The sequence below is a fragment of the Crocuta crocuta genome, unplaced genomic scaffold, assembly GCF_008692635.1.
Source record: "Crocuta crocuta isolate KB4526 unplaced genomic scaffold, BGI_CrCroc_1.0 scaffold761, whole genome shotgun sequence".
In the NCBI taxonomy this organism is placed as follows: domain Eukaryota; kingdom Metazoa; phylum Chordata; class Mammalia; order Carnivora; family Hyaenidae; genus Crocuta; species Crocuta crocuta.
This window is the reverse complement of record NW_027528354.1, coordinates 641959-653401: the sequence shown is the minus strand read 5'-3', so window position 1 is coordinate 653401 and position 11443 is coordinate 641959. Positions and strand designations below refer to the sequence as shown.

At 41.5% G+C, this 11443-nt stretch overlaps 1 pseudogene; it reads left to right on the top strand.

Annotated features, from left to right (window-relative positions):
- Positions 1-4946: 4946 nt before the first annotated feature.
- LOC144223064 (small ribosomal subunit protein uS2B pseudogene) lies at positions 4947-5798 on the top strand (annotated as a pseudogene).
- Positions 5799-11443: the final 5645 nt, after the last annotated feature.

Genomic DNA, 11443 nt, shown 5'->3' with positions numbered 1-11443 from the left:
AAACTGGATTGTGGTGACGTTTGCACAACTCTGTAAATGACCAAAAATGACTGATTTTATAACTCAAAATGGACACATTTTTAGGCTATCTAAATTATACATTAGTAAAGCTGTTAAAAAAACATTTAAGCTCTAAAAATTGACTCTAAGTAATGTTGTTTTGAAAATATTCCTTTGGCATATTATGACTCTCCCCAACAACTTCTGCCAGAACAAATGAACTATTTTTGGTAATAGATATTGGTAATCTACAAAGGTTTCTTCGGTCCATTATGTACTGCAGAAGAGCTTAGAAAGTTTAAACTTCCTAAGATCATCAATAAGCAAGACTCACTTGAAAACTATATACTCTTTTTAAACTTTTAAAATGTCTTTATTGGGGCGCCTGGGTGGCTTAGTCGGTTAAGCGTCCGACTTTCGCTTGGGTCATGATCTCGCGGTTCGTGGGTTCGAGCCCCGCGTCGGGCTCTGTGCTGACTGCCAGCTCAGAGCCTGGATCCTGTTTCAGTCTGTGACTCCCTCTCTCTCTGGCCCTCCCCTGCTCCCGCTGTCTCTCTCTCTCTCCTAGAAATAAATAAAACATAAAAAAATTTAAAAAAAGTCTTTATTTATTATTTACTTTTTTTTTTAACGTTTATTCATTTTTGAGAGAAGGAGACAGAGCGTGAGCGGGGGAGGAGCAGAGAGAGAGGGAGACACAGAATCCGAAGCAGGCTCCAGGCTCTGAGCTGTCAGCAGAGATCCTGATGCGGGGCTCGAACTCATGAACCACGAGATCATGACCTGAGCTGATGTCGGATGCCCAACTGACTGGGCCACCTAGGTGCCCCTGTTTTTATTTATTTTTGAGCGAGAGAGAGAGGGAGAGAGAGAGAGAGAGAGACAGAGACAGAGAAAGAGCACAAGCAAGGGAGGGGTAGAGAGAGAAGGAGACACAGAATATGAAGCAGGCTCCAGGCTCTGAGGTGTCAGTACAGAGCCCGACAAGGGTCTCGAATTGTGAACTGCGAGAATGTGACCTGAGTTGAAGCCAGATGTTTAACTTACTGAGCCACCCAGGTGCCCGGAAAACTATATATTTAAAGACAAAGATGTGTGCTCTGGGACATCATGTGCCAACACTGATTGGCATAGAGTTTGCCACAGAGGCTAGAAGGCATACTATTTAAATCTGACAGCCCTCGAGGAGTTTTTTAGTGTTACATTTGTAAGTTAACTTATGACAGTGTGTTAAAGTTAAATATTATATTATTATTACGGGATGGGGCTGGTAAAAATTGAGATGCTACCAAACACATCTGATTAATAATAAAATATCTTCTTTATTCATTACTGTATTTAATTTTTGTAACGACCCTGTGGGTATTGCCAAAAGACAGGGAAACTGAGGCTCAGAGTGATTCAGCAACTTGTTCAAGGTCACGTACCTTATGCAGAGGCTGAGATATGAATCCATGGCTGATTCTCCAGCAAATGTTGGTGAAGATCTGGGATAATTGGCACTCATACATGGTTAGTTGGGATGTAAACTGGTAAAATTTCCATGGAAGATAACTCAGTAATATCTATCAAATGAAAACTGCATATATTCTTTGTCTTTGGAATTCCATTTCTAGGATGTTTGTGGTTCAGTATAACTGGCATCAGTAATGAATTAATTAAATAAACTCTGTCTAAAAAAAAACCAAACTCTGTCTAGAAATGGAATACTATGCAGCCATGAAAAGCAGGTATTTGTATGTATCTGAACATACAAATATAGAGTGATCTGCAAAACATATTATCAAGTTAAAAAAAAAAGAAGCTGTTCTCCACTTCTTTGTGTTGTTTTACAAGAGACTGGCTGCCTAAAGAGACAGGGAGTTGTGGATTCTATCATTAAGACATACAATTTTAAAATAAGGTCTGTGGTTAATTTTTAACTAGTATCTGTGATTTCCATATCTGCAAGTGGCAGTATAATGAGCTGTTGACTGGGATATGGGACGGCCTTATATATACAAGTGAGTACTTTTTCGGTATTAAAACATATTCTTACTAGCATTTCTTACTATATTTCACTTTTCTGACTTGGCCTATCTACATCTTCAGAATTAGAAAGAAACTTAGAAACTGTGTAATTTAGTATTTATCAACAGCAGGTCACAGCCTCACAGTGAATTCTTAAATTAATTTTGTGGGTCAAAACTAGCATTATTTCATTCACTAAAAATTTTAAAAAATTAGATAATATAGATTAAAACAAAGTATCAGAGTACATTGTACACAGAAAGGCTATGTTTCACATTGGGAAACTGTGTTTTACAATATGATTTGTTATACTTCTGTGTATGAGTTTATGTGCATAACTGTACATATGTGGTCTGCATGTGCATGTATGGGCTTTTTGTGCATTTGCGTATGTGCTATATGCTTATGCATATATTTGTGCATGTGTATGTGTGTGCTCTGGTTTTAAATGCATTTCTTTTTTTAAGTTTATTTATTTTGAGAGAGAGAGAGAATGTGTGCATGCGTGCCTACGCACGCATCAGGGACGGGCAGAAAGGGAGCATCCCAAGCAGGCTCCGAACTGTGGGAATCACACTCACAAACCATGAGATCATGACCCAGGCCGAAATCAAGAGTTGAACTCTTTGGGCGCCTGGTTGGCTCAGTCACTGAAGCATGTGACTTCACCTCAGGTCATGATGTCATGGTTCATGGGTTCAAGCCCCACATTGGGTTCTGTGCTGACAGCTCAGAGCTTGGAGCCTGCCTCTGATTCTGTGTCTCCCTCTCTCTCTCTGCCTCTCCCTTACTCTCACTTTGTCTCTCTTTCTCTCTCAAATATAAATAAACGTTAAAAACAAAAACAAAAAAAAGAGTTGAACACTTGGCTGATTCAGCCACCCAGTCGTCCCTAAAGGTATTTCTTACAGTTGGTCCTAGACTAGAAAAGTTTTAAATCCATTGTTCTAGTTCACAATGTGTTATTTTATGAATAAGGAAATGGAGGCCTCAGACAGGACAAGTGACTTGTCTAAGATGAGTAACGGCTAGAATTCCTACTCTTGTGTCCAGACTTGCAGGTTCCTTATGTGTTTCATTATATTTTATAGATGTTTCTGTTGTCAGGGCCGCTGAAGGACTTCAGAGAGTGGAAAGGTAGGTAATTGGACTTTATTTTAAAAGAGCATGAGGAACAATGTGGAGGATGGACTGGAGGGGACTAAACGTAGGCTGGGACCCCAGGTAGGGGCTCTGGTGACAACTAGTGATCCACTAAGGCACTGACCCTATGCCTTCTAAGGAGGAGAAAGGTGTGAAATTTATTCACAGAGCAACAAGGACAGAACCTGGAGATGACTGAATTTGAGGTGGCATAGGAAGAAATTCCAAGTGTTAGAATTGAGTAACTTGGGTAAACGGTAGGGTGGTTTGCTGAGCAAGAGAAAACAGGAGAGGAGCAGTTTTGGGGCCACAGACAATAAGAATAGATCTGAGATGTCTTTGGAAGCTTCCAAGAGAGCCTTTCAGGAGGGACTAAGAAAGCCAGCTTAGAACACAGAAGAGATCTTAGGGATGGAGCTAATTCCCTGGGAATCCTCTTTGGAGGGTGAAGGGTGCTGTGAAAGGATTCTTTCTTCTGGGGTCCTTTGGTCCCTACCCCTGAGTGTGGTTTCCAGGATTTCTTATTGGAAAGGCACGAGCAGAAACTTCTCACCGCACATCACCTCAACCAAATGCCACAGATACGCAAAATGAAACCACGGGGGGCAGACTCAGAAACCAAACCAACAAATTCTCCTCTCACAGACTCTTTCTTTATTTACTTGTTTGGTTTCCATTTGTGCCCGTGTAATTAAACAACTCTTTCTTTCTTTTACTTGGAACCTCTTTATTTAGCTTTTGGGACTTCCCTAAGGTAGGGGCCACAGTCTTCAAGGACTTACCCCAGAGACCTCAGAACAGAAGCAACTGCATTTCTGCTTGAACAATTATTTCTCTGCCAAAGGGTATCTTCCTGACCAGTAATCCTGCTAACCTTTTATGGGAAATTTGGCCTCTGGGCTTCATTACAGATACTAAATTCACAGTGAAACTGTGGAAGACTCCCATTCATTAAAAATTTCATTCATACTCTCAAAGCTGAAAACAAGAAACCACAGTTTGGATTATAGGGATAGCCACTCTAAATGACCCAAGTGAACAATTGTTTCTGTCATGATACATGTTTCCTGTGAATTCCAAGGGAATTCATGAAATAGAAACATTTTCTTATTTCACTTTTTATTGCAGATGCTAAAGCTTTGTTGGGAGGTTACTTGGGTATGGGGCAGGGGTCTTTCTCAGCAGAGGCTATGGAATTGGGCTGTCTTAAAGGGCACTGGATACAGAACTTGCCTGGATCGGAAGGATCTAGAGATTTCCCACTGGCCACAAATACAGGATCTATCACTGACTTGATTCATAAACTTGACAAGTCACTTTGTCTTGTCACTTTTTTTTTTTTCTCAGCTCAAGTGTAATAGAAACAGCAAAGATCAAAAGTGATGCCCCTCTACTGTACACATCAGTTGGCTTGCTCCATAGCACAATCTCTTCGGAGGAAGAAAGGCTGGTCTCCCCAACCCCCGCAGGAAAGGCCTGTCCTGTCCCATACCACATCTGCCCTGATCTAAAGTCTTGTGTTTTAAGCATGACAATAGTACAAAAGAGATTTTTTTTCCATGGCCACCCAATGCAGCCTGGCCCTAAAATGGCCCAGTGCTCACTTCTGCTTAGAGACATATTCTTTTCTCTTCTGGACATCAGGCTTGATGGTATCACTGCCAGGCTTCCAGCCAGCTAGGCACACTTCATTTTTCTTCTTCGAGAAAAGGTGAAATGGCCTTTTTGTGCTGAGGGTCCAAATGACATTGCTTTGGGTTCCAGCCATAACTTAAAGGGAAAAAACATGCACGATGTCCGGAGCCCTTGATGTCCTGCAAAGGGAGGAGGATGTGGTCTAATTCCTTGCAGCAGAACCCGCTTAGATGACATTAACCTTGACTTCCAAATGGAAGTATATCTACAGAAGGAAAAACTATGGTGCATTACAAGTCTGGGGAGATCCTGTGAGAAGTTTCTGCCGGCAGCTTGTTCCCTTGTTGCCATCAAACACCTGGCTAATGGCAGCATCGCCTCCTCCAGGGACACTGGCCAGTGGGCTGTGCTCACGTGGGCTGCTGCCGCTGAGCCCCTCCTACTGCGGCCGCTTCACTCCTGGAACCTTCACTAACCGGGTCCAGGCAGCCCTCTGGGAGCCGTGTCTTCTGGTGGTTACTGAGTCAGGGCTGACCGCCCGCCTCTCACAGAGGTGTCCTATGTTAACCCACCTACCATCGCGCTGTGTAACCCAGAGTCTCCTCGGTGCTGTGTGGACACTGCCACCCCACGCAACAGCAAGGGAGCTCGCTCCGTGGGTCCGAGGTGGTGGATCCTGGCCCGGGAAGTTCTGCACATGCATAGCACCATCTTCTGTGAACACCATGCGAGGCCACCCCTGACCTCTCCTTCTACAGAGATCCTGAGAGACTGAAAAGGAAGAGCAGGTGAGTGCTGTAAAGGCTGTGACCAAGGAGGAATTTCCAGGTGAATGGACTGCCCCATGTCCCGAATTTATTGCTACTCAACCTGAAGTCTCAGGTGGTCTGAGGCATGCAGGGTCCTCAGCGCCTATCCAGCAGAGACTGGGGCTCTCAGCCACCGCTCAGGCCTGGGCTGCAGCTCCCCGTGCTCGGGCCCCTGACTGGGTGAGAACAGCCCCTCAGTGATCCTAAACTGCTCCTTCCACAGACTCTTAAACAGAAATGGAAATAAGGTTGATGGAAAATAAAGTTTCCAAAAAAAAAAAGTAAAGGAGAAATGCTGTGATTTTATAAATGACTCTATAGTAGTCCTCATTTAAGGGACAATTTGTCAGACACTTTGAAAGGATGAATACAATTTCTTTGGCTTGTAATTTCAGTCAATTAATTAAACAAATATGTATGGATAGCCAAGTATGCATGCTTGGCATTCTACTCGGTGCTGGGGAAACATAGGACAAAGGTCACAGTGCCCTGCCTTTGCAGGCTACAGAGAGACATGACAGCTATGTTCCAGGATCAGCAATGGCCTGAGATTTCTATTTCTGACTATTGTGTCCTTAGTTTGCTCACTGTAAAATGGAGTCAAGTTCCGATAATTTATTGTCTATCTCCTCTACTAGCATGGAGGACAGGAATTCCTTTCTTTTATTGTTTGTTATATCTCCAATACCTGGAAGAATGCCCACCATATTGTTGGTGATTGATGTAAAAGGTATAACAATGGGACACAGATTTGAAGGATATATTTAAGGGTAGTAGAAGAATGAACGAATACAATGGCCTTCAAACTTCAGTATCCATATCCCAAAAGAGTTTACAAAGGCTTTCCATGAAATGGGTGTGGATAGATAGCTTTAGGGGAATCGATTTCCAGATCCTCAGCTTCCACACAAACCATTTCTCAAAGATGATCTGTCTGAGAACTGCTGAAAACTTGTCCTGCTGACATTTCCTCCATCTTCCCTTTCACAGTCTTCTCTTAATAAATGAATGACCTATGGGGCGCCTGGGTGGCTTAGTCAGTTAAGCGTCCGACGTTCGCTTAGGTCATGATCTCGCGGTTCGTGGGTTCGAGCCCCACATCCGGCTCTGTGCTGACAGCTCAGAGCCTGGAGCCTGTTTCAGTCTGTGACTCCCTCTCTCTCTGACCCTCCCCTGCTCACGCTGTCTCTCTCTCTCTCTCTCTCTCTCTCTCCTAAAAATAAATAAAACATTTAAAATAATAATAAATGAATGACTTTTCTTCCAGTCTTACTGAGCTGCATTCCCCCAGGCGGTAAAGAGCACTTGAGAAGAAAAGCTTAGGGGTCCAGGGACAGGTTTAAGGCACTAAATGACTCTAATGACTGGCTAATACATTTTTGCAAGTCAAGTGGTTTCCAATGCTTTTGTCAACAAAATTTAAGTAGAACCTAATGGAGCTGTCATTCGGTAGCTTGCTAAAAATAATTTTTGATGGTAGATCAATCACAATATGATATTTGGCATATACCTCAAAGGGAACTCAAGGAACTGATGGACATTGCTATAACAAGACTCCTTCCATTTCCACCTACTTATTTACAAACAAGTTTTCTCAAGGTCAACATCTATAGAAACAAAATTGGAGGTAGACATGATGGAGAACTCTTGTCTTATTCTGTTAAGTAATATTCATTAAGCACTTGAATGAATTGGAAATGAAAACAAGCTCTTCTCAATAAAAGGTGCATTTCCAATAAAATTTTCCTTTTTATTCCATAGTTGTTCAAAGTTTATGATAATTTATATTGTTTTAATCGATTGACTAATAATAATGGTAATTATCATAGTAACATATAGAAAAATTTCATTATTTAGAACCTTATGGTCACAGGAGACTTTAAAAAATTTAAATTGATATTTATATACTATGTGCAAAGAAGTTTGATAGGGTGATCAATAAAATTGTTCAAAAAATGAAATAAAATTACTTTAGGACTAAATTCTCAGGGGGAAGAGGAATGGAATATAAACTCAAGAATAAATAAATGATATAAATACAAAATTTCCAACAGTTAAAGAAAAGCTTGCTCATTTATTCATTAAAAAAATAGAAGTGATTGTCAAATTGCTTTGGTATTTAAGTTTCATTGGATACATTCAAAAGATACATTCCACTGGATATATCAAATATATTTTTAAATGTTAACATTTAGAAAGGTCTGGAAATTATATTCTTTGCAATTCTTTAAACATATGATGGACAAATTTTGAAGTGAATTTAGTAATGTTTGAGGAGTACACTGTTTTCAACATTTTTCTGGGGGCTACACAAATAGATTTGAAGAGCCCTGGACTAATAATACAAGTGTGACATTCTAATCCTGGCTGCATGGTTACTATAAGACTTGGGAAATGCCCTTCTTAATCCCTCTCTGTCCATTTCTCTTTCTGGAAAAAAAAAAAAAAAGCACACCTGCTAGCTTTACCTTATTCTCAGGAAAATTCTGAGATCATATGAGATAATGAAATAATGTAAAAAGGCCTAGATTATTTCCTGGGGGCAAGTTGGACACCTCTGGGAAGTTTCAATAACTTTTCAAGGCTAACAGGATACTGGTTAGTTCCCCAGAAAGCATAAATGAAAGGTATTCTTATTACTACCTTTATTTCACTCTAGCCTCTCATTTCCCCCAGTTTTGATTCAGCTGTTGGAACTTCATGAAAGCAATCTAACACCATACGATTAGTTTCTGCATCTCTGCATCATAGGGTTAGCAAGAAGGGACCTAGCTCTATTTCAGGGCACAGTCCAAGGTTCTTCTCTGACGGTCAGTTAGAGAAATCAAAGACTTTACAACGGGAAAGCCAACAAGCCTAAAAATCCCTTCCCAAATGCCCATGGGCACATTTATCTTAGCCCAGAGAATACTGACTGAGGTTCTGAGTATTGTCCTTTTAAGAATTTTCAGAGAACTGAGGAGAGTCAATCCACATGGGGCCCCTTCAGCTTAGTAGATCAATCATACGTATCTTGTATTCAAGTCCTATCATCTTAAAGATGCTTGTAATTTTATAAACAATTAATGGAAAGTCAGACCTCAAGCCTCTCCCCCAGTTCATACAGCACTGTGAGTGGCCCTAATGTGCTTTTGTCTCAGAGGCCTTACGAGAACAATGAATTTCAAATAAGGACTTTTAAGACACCTGGGGTCTTGAAAAGACCTGAGAGTTTTCAGTTGTTGCGCGTAAGCCAAAGAACCTGTGTGGAAATGGTGGCGAGGAACTGCGTGTGCAAAGAGAAGCTGGGGGGAGGATTTCTCTGTAAGGTAGGATAGATAGCACATTCATTCATTCACTCGTTCACTGTCTATTTATTCAGCTGCTACCAAGTGCCACTTGCAGAAACACAGATAAATGCCCTCCCTGTTCTCAGGGAGCTTATACGCTAGCTAAAGAAAGGCAAAAACAATGATAATACTCTACAATTACCCAAATGAAGACACTGTGGGAACAAAGGAGAATAAACAGCAAATTCTTTCTAGGGAAGCAAAAGGAGACTTTCCAGAGAAGGTAGCATTTGAGCTCAAAACAGGGAGAAGGGCATTTTAGGAATGAAGAATGGTCATGTCTCCCTGGAGGCCAGGGGGATCTCAGGATCAACAAGAAGCTCAAATGTCGCCCGCTCAAAATCAGATGGAGAGTGGCTTGAGTTAGGCTCAATGGGAAGGCAAGTATAAGCAAAATGGGATATTATGTTCAGGAGAGGATCTGGCTTCAGACTAATTCCAAGAACTCATCAGTTGTCATCAATTCTTTCTCCTTCTCCCCCACCATCTCTCAGATCTGCTGCTCTCCTTAGCTTCTGATTCATAGTCTCTCTCCATAGTAAATGAGATGGCTGCCAGGCTCTTATTTTCTCAGTTTAGCAATTCCAATATCCATGTATCAATTCCAGGGAAGTTTCTGATGGGCTCTGTGGGGTCACGTGCACAACAATAAACTAATTATTAATGGAGGTTGGGGGAATGAGGATTCTATTCTGGGTGAGTGCCTGGGTCATTCCTGTGACCAAGGGGGGCAGGTGCCATGTCTGATGGCCCCAGCAGAGCCACAGAGAGGTGGGAAAGAGATCCCCAAAGAAACTAGAAGAATGGGAACATGCCTGGGAATACGAAAACTGTAGCTGGGGCGCCTGGGTGGCTCAGTTGGGTAAGCGACTGACTCTTGGTTTTGGCTCAGGTCATGATCTCATGGTTTATAAGTTCAAGCCCCATGTAGGGCTCTGCACTGCCAGTGCATAGCATGCTTGGGATTCTATCTCTCTGCCCTTCCTGAGTGCTCTCTCTCTCAAAAATAAATAAATAGACTTAAAAAAACCTATAGCTACCACTGACCACAAGAGCAGAATTTAATTACAATATGGCAGTGAAAACACAGAAGAGATGACAGACAAAATAGTTTTTTTGGGGGGGGGGTATAAATGACATCAAGACTTGGTTTTTGCTCACTTTATCTTCTAAAAAATTGGATTTCTGTCTTTGGCAGTTACCTGGATGCTGCCACTGGGAGAAGATGGCAGGTATTGACAACCAGAGAGGGCTAAATATATACAGATAAATATCTAAGTAAAAATAGGTAGATAGATAGATAGGTAGATAGATAGATAGATAGACAGACAGATAATCTATTTGCTTATGATACCTTTCTTAGTTCCCTAAAGGAATTTGAGGCAACTTAGAAGGACGATATAGAAAATTAAGAGTCATATTACTCCAATTTATAGGTGGGCTGCAAATGTAGCTCTTTACTCTTGGAAATCAATGCAAGGAAGGCAACATTATCTGTCAAAATGTCTGCAATGATCATCAGAGAAATTTGATTATTGTTGATTCTGAAACCCGAAAAGAATATCTTTCCAGGCACTCATGAAGTTGTCATTGTGTAAGGCTGTCATAATATCATTCTGTCAGTAAACATAAGAATACACTTTGTGGGTTTCTTAGAATGGTTTCAGTGGTGGCTAATGTCATATAGCTAAAATATTAGTTAAGAGGAGTAATATACTCTGTAAGAATTCCAGGATATTTTGAAACCTTAAAAAAGTCCTGCAGAAGCCAGGTGAACCCAACAGTTAGATGAGTATTCGCATTTATTGAACTGTGAGTCCCTTTAGTCAGGGTGTGTGTTCCCCGCCATTCCTTCGTGCCTTACACCCAATTTATTTCAGTTTCTTGTGTTACCAGTCTGGCCCCGACATGCATTTGCATATATCAGTTCTGAAAGAGATGTACACAACCAATGGTCCAACTCTCCGTCCACACTTCCAACCTCCATAGCAGGATACCTCGGTATCTTTTTTCCCACTTCATAGCTGCCTCTGATATTAGTTTATCAAATTCCTCTTCCATTCTCCTTCAGTCTTCTTTGGGCAAGTCATTGCATTTACCCCCTCCTGCTCTTGGCTTCAGGACTTGGAAGGTAAAGCCACCATCCTCCTAAAGCCCCGGCACCCCCACTTGCAGCATGGTGAGACCGATCCATGTTTTTGGAGGTTTGCATGACTGGCCTGGAAACTGAAGCCAAAGGAATTCCCAGTGAAAATGTTTTCATCTTGAGCCAAGAAGCCTGGGTAACTTTGAGTTGGGAATGACCACAACTGCTTGTCTCGGAAATCTGAAGTAGCCCTAAGATTTGGCTTTCATTTTCTGGCATGATGTGAAAGCAATGCTGCTTGCCTAATTAATTGGCAGTGGAGGAAAATCCATGCATACACCTGAAATGAGAGTCATTTGTATGTGAACTCCCTGCTTTCTTTGAAATTCAAGATTCTGAGGTTGAGTGTGGGTATCTGACTTCAGATACCC